This window comes from Zingiber officinale, chromosome 6B (assembly GCF_018446385.1).
Source record: "Zingiber officinale cultivar Zhangliang chromosome 6B, Zo_v1.1, whole genome shotgun sequence".
NCBI lineage: Eukaryota > Viridiplantae > Streptophyta > Magnoliopsida > Zingiberales > Zingiberaceae > Zingiber > Zingiber officinale.
This window is the reverse complement of record NC_055996.1, coordinates 98,766,273-98,783,789: the sequence shown is the minus strand read 5'-3', so window position 1 is coordinate 98,783,789 and position 17,517 is coordinate 98,766,273. Positions and strand designations below refer to the sequence as shown.

Sequence of the window (17,517 nt, the reverse complement as noted above, 5' to 3'; positions counted from 1 at the left end):
TGAAGGCTTGAACCATTGTGTTTTCTATCCAATACATTTTGCCACATGTGTTTAAAAAAATAATATTTAACTTTCCTTTGGCCACATCAAATGTGAGAATTTTTTTAAAAGATAATTATACACTTATTTTTTTATTTTTTAATAATAACATGAAGAGGGGAAAATATATTAAATTAAAAATTATATTCTTTGATATAAATATTTATAAAATTCATACATACACTGGCATAACAATAGAAAAGTAACAACTCTAAAAGGGATAATCAACCAAATACTCATTTCATCGCTCTGACTAAATAAAAAAAGTCAGAATTCTAAATTGATAAATCAAAATCAAATGAAGATGGAACAAAGTTCATTATTAAAAATCTCCTTTTCATCATCAAATATTGTGGCAAAAGGCGAATACGTTCGCCCCCAGCGCCCTTTTCATCATCAAATATGGCGTACACTGAAGTAGTAGTGATTTTGATTCATCAATTTAGAATCTGACTCTTTTTTGATTTGATGAGAGTGGTGAAATGAGTTTTTGGTTGGTTATCCTTTTCAGAGTTGATGTTTTTCTGTTATTTATGCAGGTACATGTATGAATTTTATGAGAATTTTTATCAAAGAATATAATAGTCAATTTAATGTGATTATTATCAAAAATAATAAACAAAATAATGACACAATTATCTTTTATTCATTGTATTCCACATTTGATGATGAGGAGGAGATTTTTAATGATGAACTTTGTTCCCTTTGCATTTGATTTTAGTTCATCAATTTAGAATTCTCTCTTTTTTTTTTCATTTAGTGAGGATTGTGTAATGAGTTTTTGGCTGATTATCCTTTTCAGAGTTATTATTTTCTATTGTTAATACTGGTGCATGTATGAATTTCATGAGGATTTTTATCAATGACATAATAGTCAATTCAATGTGATTTTTCCCTCTTGAGGTTATTATTAAAATTAATTAAAAAAAGATAAAAACACAATTATCTTTTATAAGATTTCTCACATTTGACTTTTGGTCAAAGGGGTTTAAATATTATTTTTTAAACATAGCAAGGGGGCAAAATGCTATGGCAAAAAAAACATAGGGGGTTAAAGGTATTTTAACCTTATAAAAATTATATGTGATGGGGGTAAGGATGTGGATACAAAATGGGAGAGGGAATATTTCACAGTGATGCCCCTTTTTTAGGGCTTGGCTTTGACGAAGCTGAGGCCCTTTTTCCTTTTCTTGGGCGTAGCTGCCTATTGGATGACTACCACCGGATTTGCTCTCTAGCCACCGGCGACCACTGGATCTTCTCTCTAGCCTCCGATGACCGCCAGATCCGCTCCATCACCACCCCTCTCTCGCTTCCATCGCTGCTAGGGAACTTGACGCCAACGCCTCCGGCCCTTTGGTACTCCGATGACCACCCTCCAATCGCCTCCTCACAGGCGCGCCAGCAACCCAAGCGTCACCTCCATCTTCCTCTACACGCTGGTAGCCCAAGCGTCGCCTTCGGCTCTACCTCCATCTCCCTCAGCGCCACCTCTCCCTTTTCTCTCTCCCGGGAGGCCCTGTCATCGCAGGGCCACTCATCATCTCCCCCATTTTCAGACGCCGATGCCACCCCTTCTCTTCGACGCACAAGGCTCTACCGCCTTTGGTTTGACGTCGTCCGTGTTCGGATGTATACTAAAAGCCTAGCTTTTGGTATAAACATTTATCTAGAAATAAGAATCACATTGGTTAAATGTTTACATTTATGATAAATGTAGTTGTTCAATTAATTTATATTGTAGATAACATGGTGTGTGGTGTCACACACAGAAGATCATGTTATCGGTTCTTTATAAATTATAAACAATTGCTCACGACTAAGATGGAAAGGAACAAACCATTGGAATAGTCGTAGTGTAATTAGGTATTAGTTTATCTTGACTAATAAATTATACTAGTACACTCTAAGTGTATTGAGTAGGACCATTTTAGGTAAGTTATTTTTATACTGACTTGATAAAAGAACTAGACCTTAGTTATTATGGAAGTGTGTGCTCTTAATCCTAATATAATAACAAGCACATATATTTGATATTTATTTCTTTAATTTATCAATGGGTGAGATTTAGTTCGATAAATCAATAAGCCCGATAAGTTGGAAAATTATATCACTTATAGTGTGTGTTGTTGATTATAGAAGGAAACTGTGTCCTAGTGATCTAGGTTGATAATGCCCCCAAGAGGAGCTTATAAGGATTGTCATGTTAAACCCTGCAGGTGGACTTAGTCCGACATGAAGATAAGGTTGAGTGGTACTACTCTTGGACTAAGATATTAATTAAATGAGTTGTCAGTAACTCACTTAATTAGTGGACATTCGACATCTTAAACACAGGGAGACTAACACACTCATAATAAGAAGGAGCCCAAAAATGTAATTTGGGATTGGTGCGGTAGTTCAATAATAATTCTTTAGTGGTATGAATTATTATTGATGAAGTTAAGTTGTGTGTTCGGGGCGAACACGGGAAGCTTAATTTCATCGGGAGACCAAAACCAATTCCTCTTCTCGGTCCCTATCGTAGCCTCTTGTATATAGAGATTTATACCCACCACATACCCACCTTCTTACCCATCCTAATGGGGTCGGCCAAACTAGCTTGGAACCCAAGCTAGGGTCGGCCAAGACCAAGTGGATGAGCCAAGTTGGTGGTCGGCCAAAGCTTGGGTCCTAAACTTAGGTGGCCGACCACTATAATATTAAAAAGGATTTTTATTAAAATTATTTCTTATGTGGATATCATGGTTTTAATAGAGAGTTTAAAATTTAAATCTTTCCTTTTATAGCTTTCTACAAAAGATTAAGAAAAGATTTGAAATCTTTCCTTATTTGTAGATTGAAAGGAGATTTTAATTTTGAGAAAACTTTCCTTTTTAACCATGATCATAATTTAAAAGAGAGTTTTAAAAATTAAATATTCTCTTTTATTAGTTTCTACAAAAGATTAAGAAAAGATTTGATATCTTTCCTTATTTGTATAAAATTTCCTTTTTATAACCCACCATGAAAAGAAAAATTATTGGAGAAATTTTTTATAAATTTCTGGAAATAAATTAGGAAGTTTTAATTAAAACTCTCCTTGTTTTGGGGAAATAAGTGGCCGGCCATGTATATTGAGAAGAGAAAATTATTTTTAATTAAATAAATTTTCCTTTTCATGGCAAAAGAATTAAGGAAATTTTTTATTTAAATTTCCTTATTTGCCAAGACCAAGGATTATAAAAGAAGGGGTAGAGGTGCCTTCATGGCTTAAACGACTCTATTATTTTTCTTCCTTGATGGTGGCCGACCCTATTATTTTTCCTTCTTCCTTTTCTTTCTTCTTCATTGGCCGGACCTTGTAATCTCATGGAGCTTGAAGATGGCCGGATTTTAGCATGGAGAAGAAGGAGAGAAAGGAAGCATCCCTTGGAGCTTGGTGGTGGTGGCCGAATCACATCTATTTATGGAATATTTGTGGTGGCCGAATCATGCTTGGAGAAGAAGGTGGCTTAGGTGGATTCTCATCTCGGTAGATCGTTGCCCACACAACGTCCGGGATAAGAAGAGGAATATGGTAGAAGATCAAGAGGTCGTTGCATACAAAAGGAAGGTATAATTAGTAATTAATTTCCACATCATACTAGTTGTATTTCTTTTGTATGAATTCCAAACACAAGAGGCATTAGATTCTAGATTTTCGGATTTATTTCGAAGATGTGTTTCTTTTGTTTTATTTTTCAAATTTGTGATTCGATGGTTCTTTTTGGTTAACCTAGAGTTATTTAAGGAAATTAAATATTAGCTTTCCTTAAAAGGCTTTGTCTAGGCGGTGGTGGTTGCTCCCATATCCAAGAAGGTCATGTGTCTCGCCATGCAGTCCTGGAAGTCAATTTTGGGAATTAATATTTAATGGAATTAATAACATAGGTGGATTTAAATCAATAGTGTTAAGTTCCGTTTGCGATTCAAATCTAAACCATTAAGAACAGATAAGTTAAATTTGGAAACAATGATGTTAAGTTCCGTCTGCGATTCCTAATTTAATTTCTAAAGAACATAATAGATTATTTAAGGAAAGATTCGACACTTGTACAAAAAATTTTGTACAGTGGAACCGGTATATTTTCCTAGGACTAACCAACAATCCGTAGCCCTTCGCCATCTCCTCTCCTTCATGACTCATGTCGATCCGACTGCCATCGCCGCCTATCTGGCCCCCGGATAGCCACTGTCGTGCACCCCCTGTGGTGATTCACATTAATCTGGCCTCAGGCCGCTTTCACAGCCTCGGCCAGTAGCCCTCAGCTGTCGGATCTAACTTGCCGGTGCCCCTGCCTTCAGATTCGACATTGATGATCCAACACCGATCTACGCTGTCAAAAGATTCCAACTCCAATCTAACCTTTGATCTACGTTGTCGTTGTGCTTAGAACATCCACAGTGGTTTATGTTGGATCAAGACGCACGTGAGAGAAGAGGTAAATCATGTGGTTTTCAAAAACTTTTCTTTTTGATTTTAAAATCAAAGTAAGTGCAGCGGAAATAAAAATAGAAACAGAAAAGGACAAGAACGCAAGCGGTTTTACTTGATTCGGAGCCTTCGGTGACTCCTGCTCCAAGACCCAGATTCTACGGACCTATCAACTGATAATTCACTAAGTACCTCTACTGGAACTATCAGAAGAGGGAATCAAGTACAAGAAGAGTAGAACAAGTGTAACACACTACACTTTTTCTTTTGCATAAAGTAAATACATAATTTAAATTTGTTACCCAATACTTTTGACGATGATCTGATTGCTCGGTATTGGATGGCTCCCCAGTAGTGGTCGAGCGTAGCAGCGTCGTAGCATAGCAGTAGTAGGAAGCCCAATCGGACGCGTAAAAGCTCGTAGAGTTGATGTTATAAAAGCCTTGGTCAAGCAACTCTTTTATAGAGTGTGGAAGGTGTCTTCCATAGATAAAAGTTTATCCCTAAAAGTGTTGATCATTATCGCCGACGAAGTCAGATTTTATTCGATAGAAGGCGTCTTCCAAGCCTTCAAAAGCGCCTTCCATGAACAGTATGACACCTTCTGTCTCTTGGAAGGTGCATCGGGTACTATTTATTTGAGGTATTTTATGCTTCCTTTGCTCTGCAAAATGTGTTAGTTCAACAAAAAAATATTTAACTTGCAAAATAAAGTTAACACAATATTAATATAATTAATTTATAACTTAGACCCTGTCGTCCAGACCAGGATCTAGTCAGGGTCTCAATTTAAGTTTTCGAAATAGACCTAAATTAGACTGACGCCTGTTGTCTCCTCAACCAAGACGCGCCCGTCACTCTTCTCTAGTGACTTACCTTCACTTACCAAGTGTTGAGTTACCTTCTCGACGTCCAATCTGACCCACCAGGTCTTTCAACCAGAATCGCACATCCTAACTTCCTCCCATCGGGAATTGAACATCCCGACTTCCTGCCAGAATTCTGCATCTGGACTTCGTCAATTGAGAATTGGACATCCTGACTGGACTTCCTGTCTGATGTCAGATCCTCTTAACCCGTCAGATTAGTCAACCCTGTACACTCGATAAATGCATTAGATCATGATAACACATAATACAACTCACTTGTCATTTATCAAAACTTGAGTTAGACCATTAATATAAATTACACCAACAGTTTAACTCACGTCAAAAGTAAAAACCTCACACATCTCTCCGCTATAAAAAAAAACTCTCAACAACTCTGGTATGAATGCCACCCTTTCTTATAAATTATTTAAACATAATATAAGATAATTAAATGTAACATAACATAAGATAATTAAATATATTATAATTAATAAATTATTTTTTCATGAATGACAACCATAGCCTGCCCATATATGCTCAACCAAGTCGACTCGAATTAATAATACAGTTGATTATCACATAGCTTATAATTTCTTTCAACGTATTCTTGAAATTCTTGGATAGAACCATGAAATATTTATGGAGGATCTCTTTCATTATCTGACCAATTGACTATTGCATCTCCCTCATTCTCAATAATCATGTTGTGTAAAATAATACATATATACATGATATTCTTCAAATTATCCTTGTACCAAAATCGTCCTGGACCTCTAATTATTGCCCATCAAGATTAGAGCATTTCAAATGTCCACTCGACATCCTTTCTCACAACCTCTTGTCGTTCCTTAAACATTTTTCTCTTGAGATCCTGGAGGCATGGAAAGCTCTTGACGAAAGTAGCTCATTCTAGATAGATCCCATTAGTCATATAGTATCCTTTTGTATATTATGTATTGTTAACCGTAAAATTAACCTCGGATGCATTTCCTTGTAAGACGTTGTTGAATAAAGGTGATTCGTCTTAATCCTAAAAAAAGGCATGTCATATCCATTAGTCTGCATATGCAACTACTTCAAGCATAATTATTGGGACGTCGTGATCTCCCTGAGTAAACCAGCCTTTCCAAGCGATGGAAAAAATTTTCCATTGTTAATGCATACAATCAAGACTACTCAACATACTAAGGAAGTTGTATCTCTACTCATGCATTTCAAGTAAGTGTTGGATAGCATCAAGTCTTCTCAAATATTGGGCCACGAACACTTCAATTACACATTGACAAAAGTTAAAAAGCATTGGATGGTAGTTATTTTAGCAATTCATAGGTACTCATCATAATGATTAGCAGGGACTCCATACGCCAATTTACTGATAATCGTTGTACATTTCTAAAGTGGCGACGAATATTTTTTCCTGTCGCATCGATCTTCCATTGAAAATATTCTGAATAATTTTTCAAGACATCGACTATACAAAGGAATAACCTTCTTTGCATTCAGAATCGACGTCGAAATATATCATTATGATATACTGGCTCATCAAAGAAGTAATCATTCAAAAGACGAGCATGTCCGACTTCACGATCTTGATTTAAATACATTCTCCTCTGTGTTCTACCAGAAGAACTTTGAGCTCTTTGACATACCATTTGTCACTGCTCATATAACCGAAGCATTCTTTATTCATATATATCCTCCGCATCTTCTATCAATTCATTTCTTTAGAATTCACGAAGCATAGATCGATCTGGATTTTCAACCATTTAAAATAAATCAAGATATTTTCATGGTTGAAAAAAGTAAAGAATTGAGAAAATGATAAAAAATAATGAAAGATTGAGAATATATTTACAGATAACTTTATAAATAAAAAAAATAAAAATTAATCATTGAACAACAACTAAAAATTAATGGTTTTTGAACAGCTAAAATTTTTCAATGGCTAAAAATTAGCCGTTGTTCTTGAGGCTGATTTTTTTTTACAAATATTTAAAATAATTATTTTAATATAAAAAATAAAATAATAAAATAATTGAAGAAGAGGCTTCATAACCATAAAGCTGCTTCTTCATTAAATCCAAGAATCTCCCTCCCACTATGGGAGGGAGCTCCTTCCCATTTGCCACATAAACAATGGGAGCTTCGAAGGACCTCTCACTCTGGATGCCCTTAGTTGACCTGTAGATCTAGCATCTTTGCTCGACCCGTCGATGGGACACCCCTTTTGGCCTACGGATATAGTATGCTTTTACATTTAGTTTTATATATTTTATTACAGTATTGATTATATGCTTCATATATTTCGTCGAAAACTGACTTGAGCATCAGAGTGGATGAGTCGGGGCACCCTTGACCTCTATTCTAATCCCTCCTTCACTCCATTACCCCTTACAGGGTCTCTAAGTGATTTTTCTCTCCCTGTGGGCTTGATGACTTCCTTCTACAACTTCGCAGAGATATCCGATGGTCCCACCTTTCCCCTAGTCATGGCAACATCGTTAGCGTTTCAAATAGCTCATCAATGGCTCGTCCTTCGAGGGGTCTCGGTGCATGATCAAATTAACACCATCTGTGGGAGCGTACACCTAAGCTAAGACACTTAGAAGGATGACATGGAAAACTATTCAACATCACCATATCTCCGAAAAATTCTGACAAACTCATCGCCGCTACAACGCAAGGATCTTCAGTAAGCATAGGAGATCCAAATTTCATCGAATTCTCTATGTTAGCGGGATCAAGTCATTCCTTAAGATGAATCAGGCTATTCTCTCGATAAGAGAGAGTTTTTTCCCCTAACGGGATCGAGTCATTCCTTCAGACGAATCGGGCTATTCTCTCGATAAGAGAGAGTTATTTTTTACCTTAACGGGATCGAGTTTATTATGTTCTCTCTCTCAGTAGGATTGAGTGTCGCCTCGACTCCATGGATCTTCGGGAGTCAGAGAATCGAGTTATTATATTCAGTGTGAATTAGTACTCTACTATCAACTCGACTTTGCGGACACTTGGAAGTCAAGCGATAGAGATATTATCTCCAACGAGGATTGATAATATTACTATTTTCTCCTCGACTTCGCGGAGTCATAGTATAAAACTATTATTTCCAAGATAATTATAGGGTCACCTTCAAACTACGCATCAAGTTAGATTGTATATAGTTCTATTTTTTTTATATGTATTGTAGTTCTTCTTCGTAGCTTTACTTGGGGATCTTTTGCCTCCCTTGACTCGGACATAGTCGAGATTGAGTTTTTATATTCTCTACTGGTCTCGGACCAGTATATTGACCTATTCAAGGCTCAACCTCCCCCGTTCATAGTCGAGTAAGCTCCACTAGTCTCGGACCAACATACTCCACTAGTCTAGGACCAACATATTATCCTTTTCAGGGGTTCAATCTCTCCCATTCAGGATCGAACTGTCTCCACTATTCTCGAACCAGTGATTCACCACCAATCTCAGACCAACATATTGTCCTTCTTGGGGCTCAACCTCCCCTATTCAGGGTAATTGAGCTGGCTCCACTGGTCTTATACCAACATATTATCCTTTTCAAGGCTCAACCTCCCTGAGCGGGAGCTAACAAAGTGTCATCGTGGCTCAACCTCCTTAAGCTAATAAAGTGTTATCGTCCTCTTAAGAGCTCAACCATTATATTATTTTGGTTTTCTATTACATTATCCCCTGATCTTGGACCAGTGGCATCCACCTATATATTATCCTATTTAGGGCTCAATCTTCCCCATTCATGGTCAAGCTAGCTCCACTGGTCTCGGACCAGCATATTCTCCACTAGTCTCAGACCAGCATATTCAGGATTCAACCTCTCCTGTTCAGGGTCGAGCTAGTTCCACTAGTCTTAGATCAACATATTCTTTATTGGTCTCGGACTATCATATTATCTGTTACGCACCGCAAGTGTACGGTTACGTCGTCGATAATAAAAGAATATCGAATCCACAGAGACTGGTTATAATCACTAAGGATGTCTCAAAAGTGAATTAGCTAAACAATCGAACAAGAGATTATATGACCTAAGAAATGACTAAGAATTAGAGGTAAAGGTTAAATGCAAAAATTCAGTTTTGTGAAGATTCTAGGAGTTTTGATTTCTTTGCGATATTCACTAATGTAATACAACCTACCAATTCAGTATCCTCAATTGCAATATATTCGTAAGAAGTCCCCGATTATCTCCTACAGAAAACACCGGTCAAGGACTCTCATCTAAACCTTAAGCAATCAAAGAGTTATGATTCCTATGAAGTCCATTAGCGGGGCAACCCTGTCACGACGACCCTCGGTCATACAACATAGAAACACATCACTAATTAATTCACATTAAGATATAGAATTTAGCTCGTCAATCCATCCTACTTCTTTGTAGGTTCTTATTTCACTCCTCAAGGTGATCCCCTAAACATCATTAGTAGGGCAACCCTGTCACTACGCCCCTCGGTCATACAATTTAGAGAATTCCTTTACAAGATTCCACAAGAAATGCAAACAACCAATTAAGAATGGTAATTAGGTACAAAACACAACAATCCATACAAGATTGATTGATACGAAACAAAATAACATCATTGAATCAAGAAGATGACAAATCTTTGAATCTTACATCAATTTACATCGCAAATATTTCCTCCGTCCTAGAACAAAAGGATCTACTCCATAGAATACAAGAAAAGAACTGAAGACAAGAAGATCGTCAACATTCTGATCTCAATCAAGAAGATAGAATAGGAATGCTTATCTCAATTCGACGAGTGATCTTCGGAACTAATCCACCGCTCTTGGAATCGAATCTTGGACGAAAACCTCCTCTTGAATGCTGGAAACTACGCCCAAGAATTGATCTCCCCAAAAGGGAGACCCTCCCCCTTTCAAAAAGGAAGAAGCCTTATATATAGAAGAGTGAATTTGAGCGCTACACGGCCCAGGACACGGTTGTGTGAGATTCACACGGCCTTAACATTCCCCCTCTCGGCCAAGGTCACACGGCTGTGTGACCCTCACATGGTCGTGCCAAGCTTTATCCTTGGCTGGCTTGCACGGCCGTGCAGATCCACACGACCTAGTCAGTCTTCATCTCTGGAAGTGGCACACGGCTGTGTGGCACACATGGCCATGTCACTCTTTATCTCTGGAAAGGCTACACGGACATGTAACCATACATGGTCGTGTACTGGTTGACTTGAAAAGGTGGCATGGCTGTGTCATCTCCACACGGCCAGGGCATTCCCCTTTGCTGTTGATACTGCACGGCCCTGTCATCACCACACGGCCAGGGTCATTTCCCTTGGTATGGTCGTGTAGCCCTCATAGTTAGTGTCTACTTCCTTCGTTTTGATTGCTGAATTGATTATGAGTATCAATTCTTCTCCAAATTTAACTCCTGAAAATAAAAAATGCACAAGAGCAGATCTCCGAACAAAGAAGAGTAATTATGCTAAAAGTTAAGCAAGAAGCATGAAAATGCATAGACAAAGCATGTATAAAATATAAAATGTGTGTCAAAAATGTGCCAAACAAACGTATAAAATCTACGCACATCACACCCCCAGACTTAAACTTTTGCTTGTCCTCAAGCAAAATATCTCAATCAAGATTCATGTATTCAATAATGCATCATAATCCTTAATGCACTTTTCTTAACTCTATTTACAAGTTTCATTAATAAGCATGATCAAAGAAATAACCCAAGTATGGCTTAAGCATAAGTCTCTTGTGCACAATGCAAATATATGACCCAAACCCTTCAAGTTTCAATTTTTGTCCTAGTCAAGTCGTCATCCAATTGAGTTCCTAATGTTTCCAGTGATAGACACTTACCTGCCATACACTTGGTTCTTACTTCTCAATCAACCCAAGGTCTCAAAGGCGTGCTCGATATCAAGAGAACCATAGCAGTCATTTCCCCAGTAACCTAACTCGGTCTCAAAGGGGTGACTTGCTAGTTTCCACTCACGATAACTATTTTTTATATCCCTTTTTTCAACATTTTTTTTCATTCCACTTTTTTTCATTCATTAAGTGATTGCATTATGCAACACTTAAACACATAAGTTCATAAGCACATAAATTGGGATATTTTGATTTTTCCAAATGAGCTTACAAAATTCGAGTCTCATCCAGTAACCAAAATGAAGTTTGAGAAGTCATCATGGATACCAAGTACTAAATAAATAGGATGAATCATGACTATTTCAATGATATTAACTATTCAAGCTCAAGTTATGTGAAGTGAAGGTAAGATCCTTAAGGTTAAGCCAAAACTCAAACTTATTTCCATATGATACTTAGCTCACAACTACTCAAGATAGAGAAAAGAGGTACACTAAACATACTAGCATCATTTACAATATCATGAATTAAGATACAGACGTGCTAACAATTTGCTTTTGGACAAGTAAGCATAAAAGTGAGGATTGATGTTTCTTCAATAGGGATGCCATAAAACACTTTAAAAGACAATCAAATGACTGTCAAAAACAATCCAAACAAACATAACAAATGCAAGACACGAACAAAAATGCAAAAAAAATTTAGGTTACAACCCCCCCCCCCCCCCAAGACTTAAACTTTTCATCATCCCGATGAAATTAATATGATGGTGGAGGTGGACGAGGGAAAGGAGGTCTACGTGGACGACCAATAGGAAAACTAGGAAAACCTGGAGTCTTACTCAGGATCTTATGATATTCATAGAGGACATCCACTTGTTGACTAGTAATGTTCATGCCCTGCATGAATTCTCTCATTCTAGCTTGATCAATATCATAGTCCTGAGCAAATTCGGCCACCTGTCCTTGAAAATTCCTCATAAACTGAAAATGATCTTGTACTTCTCTAAACTGATCATCTGATAAGGAAAAGCGACCCTCCAACATTACTCGTTGGCCCTCCTGCTTCTTATGGAGCGAGTCTAGAGATGCATGAAAATCAAAAAAGTCAAATCTAGAATGACCCGTACCATATGTAAAAGAGTGTCTAGCCGGTTCCGGATATCCGGAAGGCTGCGGGTGTCCAGATGACGAGGGCTCAAGGTGAGGCTCAGTGTCTCCGGATATGGAAGGAACATTCTCAGGATCCATATCAGTGATTACCCATTAGCAGGGTTGCGAATAGAGGTCCTCTCGGGATAGGGAAGGGGTAATGGAAAATCATTCTTCCTGGGAAAAGTAAAATCATTCTCATCCCGACAAATCATTTTCATAGCAAGACATGTATCAATATCGATCATGTCATTGCCATGAATGACCTCCAACCCATCTAGATCAAGATTCAAACTTATAGCAATTTTAGTAATCAGACCACCAAAAACAATCGATCCCGAGGATGTCTTCCCAGCTCTTACCAAAGTTTGTAAAAAATGGAAATCGGAATCAAAGTCAACCTTATGTAACATAGCCCATAAAACATAAAGCTCCACTCTCTTAATGACTCCATCGCGTTCCCCTTTACCAAAAATAGTTTTACTCATTACGCGATGTAAATACTTAAAAATGAGGTTTTGCATATGGAAAGCTTTAGCTCTAGAGGGCTCATAAGGTTAGAACTATCAGACGAGCCAACCCGTGGCGGGGCGGGTTGGCCCGTAGCGGGCTAACCATTTGGCGGGGCGGGGCGGGGCGGGCCAACCCGTCAACTTGGCGGGTTGGGAAATTTCCAACCCAACCCATTCTAAGGTGGGTTGCGAGTTTGGCGGGCCAACCCGCGGACCCATCAAAAATTTAAAAAAAAATAAAAAATATTTCATATCTTCAACATTTTACTTTAAAAAAAAATTCTACAATTAAATGTATACATAAACATGTATTTTAAATATAAATGAACTCAAACGAGTACTTATGTTTGATGAAAAGTACTATTTTTATTTCAAAATTATAACAAAGAAAGATAATAAATTGGCCTAAAACTTAGTTTACATGTGTTTTTCAACCGCGCGGGCAAGCCCAAGCGGGCTGACCCGCGCGGGTCGCAGGCCTAGGCGGGTCGACCCACGGCGGACTTGGGTTGATAAAATTTCAACCCAACCCGCTTAAATTATTTGGCGGGGCGGGCCAACCCGACGGGCCCAACCCAAATTGACGGCTCTACATAAGGTTGATCTAATCCAGTGATCAAATTCCAAAATTAATTCCAGTTGAATCTCGAATAGAACCTGCGAGAGCTACTGGTAGACAATCCAAAACAATTATTGAAATCACTAAATGGCCACTGAAATTCCTAATTCATTAATCTAAAAGTTATTTTGCCAATATAATCATCTTCATTGGCAAAGTGAACATCTAGTGAACTCAAAAACTCTAGTATAATACGAGGATATGTAGGTAGATGTGTGTACATGATATCATTTCAATCAAGAGACTCAATCATCCAATCTATATGATCCTTGATTCCTAACATATCTAAAACAGTTGGGTCCATGTAACGCGTGCACACAATCTTTCTATTGACAAGAATTTCAAATCTAGATTTATGATCTTCATTTCTAAAAATAATATTGAATTCATTATCGTTACCTTCGTCGCGTGCTATCCTCTTTCCTTTGCCCTTTGTTGGCTTTCCTTTTTCCTTTGTTGGCTCTTTTCCTCCGCTTGATCCACCGCTTCCCTTACGAAGTTTCTTCAAAATATTAGACATATTGTCAATCTTAGGTGGGGAAAGGTGTTGTTTTATTGGAGAAGTAAGATCTTGTAAGAATAGATCTTTAAAAAAAACAAGATTCTTGGAACAAGGAGTTGTAGATTTTGGAGATAAGTGAGGAGAAAAGAGTTGTTAAGATCTAAATCTTGATAAGTTTATGGAGAGAAATGAGTTTAAGATCCAGATCTGAGAAGATTAGAGGAAAGGTTGAAGAAGAGAAGAGTTTGGGATAGAGAGGTGACTTGAGGGTTTGGGGGTGTATGGCCGACACGGTCTGGGTATGGCCGTGTCTTCTAGACACGACCAAGGCAAATCACTCCACACAGGCCGTGTAGATCTACACGGCCCTAACCTCCTCCTTCTCGGTTTAATCTGCACGGTAGTGCTGATTTGCACGGCCACAGCAATCTTCCTCTCGGTCTTGTTCGCACGACCGTGCCGGGGACACGGCCTCGTCCTTCTTCTTCTCGGGTAATTCTGCATGGCCGTGCTGAATGGCACGGGCAGAGCAGATTCCTTCTCTGGATTTTTACACAATCGTGTGTAGTACACGGCCAAGCGCATCCCCTCCTCTGGAATCATCACACGGTCGTGTGTGGAACACGACCGAACAGTTCTTCTTCTCGAGTAGGATTGCACGGCCCGTGCAAGTCACACGGCCTTATACCTTTTCTTCTCTGTAAACTTTACACGGTCGTGTCTGACACACGGGCGAGCTCTGTTTTGCTCAATATTGGATGATTTTACTCCTTCCCGACTTCTCCAATGCTTCCATGCCGATGAAGTTGTCATGGTCAGCTCATGGAAGCAAAATTACAACCTGAAAACAAAAGTAACAAAAATTTAAAAGTGCTAACTAATGAAAGAAAACTTGAACTGAAAAATACTAAAGAACCCTTGAGTTGCCTCCCAAGAAGCGCTTGTTTAAGGTCATTAGCTTGGTCAACCTCCTTAGTCCTTTTCTCTTTTTCTTGCCCTAGGAGGGCAGATATATTTTTCATTCTTATCGGGAGGCCTCCTCCCAATATCACTTGCTAGATCATGTTCCTCATCCGGTGGCCTCCCATGAGGATAGAAGTTCCAATCCTCTAGTTTGTAAACGTCCACATCACTGCAAACACTTACCAAGAGAGAAGAGACATGGTTAAAAGAATTTGATAAATCATATTTCAACCTTTCCTTACCGATTACCGATGAAAGCTTATGGTTTTTAACATCAATGATTGTTCCAGCTGTAGCAAGGAAGAGTTTTCCTAATATGATAGGAATTTTTGGATCTTCAACCATGTCAAGGACCACAAAATCTGTGGGAATTATATTCCCACCAACCTCTACCAGTACATCTTCAATAATGCCCATAGGATATCTGCAAGAATGGTTACCTAATTGTAGTGTCATTGTAGTAAGTTTAAAGTTTTTTAGACCTAATTTATTACAGATTGAATATGAAATGAGGCTAACACTTGCCCCCAAATCACAAAAAGTTTTTTCTATAAATTCAGATCCTATATTGCAAGGAATATAAAAGTTTCCTGGATCTTTAAGCTTTGGGGAAATGTTCTTTTCAAATAAAGCGCTATATTTCTCCTCTTCTTTTTTTGTTTGACATGATGTCCTTCAGAAATTTGGCAAACTTTGGCTTTTGTATGATTGCATCAATTAGAGGAACTCCGACACAAATTTCTTTAACTTTTTCCAAAAATCTGTCAAACTCTTCATCCTTCTTTAACATATCTAATCTTTGAGGGAAAGGGACTACTTGAATTTGAGGGTTAAGTGGAAAAGTCTCTTCAACCTTAATGGTACTCTCCTCTTTATCTTGAATCTGATTTGGTTCACGTGCTGGAGGAGAGAGTTCTTCTTCAGTTTTCATCCCTTGTGGAGCAGTCACTTGAGGATCACCCAAGGTTCATCCACTGCTAAGTTCAATTCTATTGCAGTGCTCTATTGGGTTAACATCAAGTTTTCCAAGAAATTGTCGTGGTGCTCTTGAAGATGATGAAGCTAATTGGGCAATTAATTGGCTATCTTGAATCTTTTGATGCTTGTCGAAATTATCCATCCTCTAAGTTAGTTTCAAAATATCTTGCTTCATTTTGTTTTGATTGGAGATAATTTCCTCAAGCATCTTCTCAATTTTAGAAAATTGAAAGCCCTGAGAAGATTGTTAATGCTGCTGAAAACTTTGTTGCCCGGATTGGAAATTTGGTTTGTCTCCCATGGATGATCCTTGTTCTTGATTATTTCTGTAGAAAAAATTTGGATGATTCTTCCACCCAGGGTTATATGTGTTAGAATAGGGATTGTTCTGTCTCTGATTAAAACCCATGATAGCATCACATTGCTCTAATTGATTTATTTGTGCAGATATTGCTCCTAAAGGACATGAGTCTGGAGAATGTTCAGAACTTCCACATGTTTCACAAGCACATACTAGGACATTTACTGTGTTAGAATTTGTTCCCATATTCTCTAGCTTTTTAGTAAGGGCATCCAGCTTTGCAGTCATTAAGGTAACTGCATCTACATTAAATTTTCCTGATGCTTTTGTTGAGTTTGTATAAGAATAGCCTCCACTTCTTTCAGTTGCCCATTGATGATGATTCTGCGCTACACTTTCAATGATTTCTTCGGCATCATCTAAACTCTTGTTCATAAGTGTCCCTCCAGCTGCGAAATCAAGGGACACCTTAGTATGGTAATTGATGTCATTATAAAATATGTGTAACACCAACCATTTCTCCAATCCATGATGTGACCATTGTCTGAGCATACTATTGTATCTATCACATGCTTCAAATAAAGATTTCGAATCTGATTGTCTAAAGCTTGCAATAAGATTTCTCATATGAGCAATCTTACTTGGAGGATAGAATTTGTCTAAGAATTGTTGCTCACATTGTTCACAAGTAGTAATGCTATTAGGAAGTAAAGAATTCAGCCATTGTTTAACTCTATCTCGTAAAGAAAACCCAAATAATAGTAGTCTCACTGCTTCTGAAGGAACACCATTCATTTTCATGGTACCATAAATTTCATAAAAGACTTCCAAATGCTGATTAGGATCTTCATGCGGTCCACCTCCAAACTGATTTTACTGAACCATATTGATTATTGCAGGCTTAATCTCAAAATTATTTGCTTCAACAGAGAGTCTTGTAATACTTGAACGGAACCCTCTGGCATAAGGTGTTGCATAATCCTTAAGTGGTCTATTCGCCATATTTGAATATTCTTGTTCTTCTTGATGTCTTTGCCAGATTTTTCTTCTATGAAATGTTCTATCAATTTCGTGATCAAAAGGAAGTAATTCTCCTGCAAAGTTAGATCTTCGCATACAAGAACAAGATTAAAGAATTTGATTCACAAAGAATAAAGAATGGAAAGAATTTGATTAACAAAAGAATTAAAGAATAACGAATGTGAAGAAAGAATACAAAGAAGAAAATTCAGAAAAGAATTAGAAAACTAGTTACAAGTTAGATGTAAGAAAAG

The 17,517-nt window shown here is 37.9% G+C and overlaps 1 non-coding gene across 1 annotated transcript; it reads left to right on the top strand.

Moving 5' to 3' along the window:
• Positions 1 to 16,766: 16,766 nt before the first annotated feature.
• Positions 16,767 to 16,873, top strand: LOC121993424. The gene has a single exon (XR_006115270.1). It is a non-coding gene; the product is annotated as a small nucleolar RNA R71 (small nucleolar RNA).
• Positions 16,874 to 17,517: the final 644 nt, after the last annotated feature.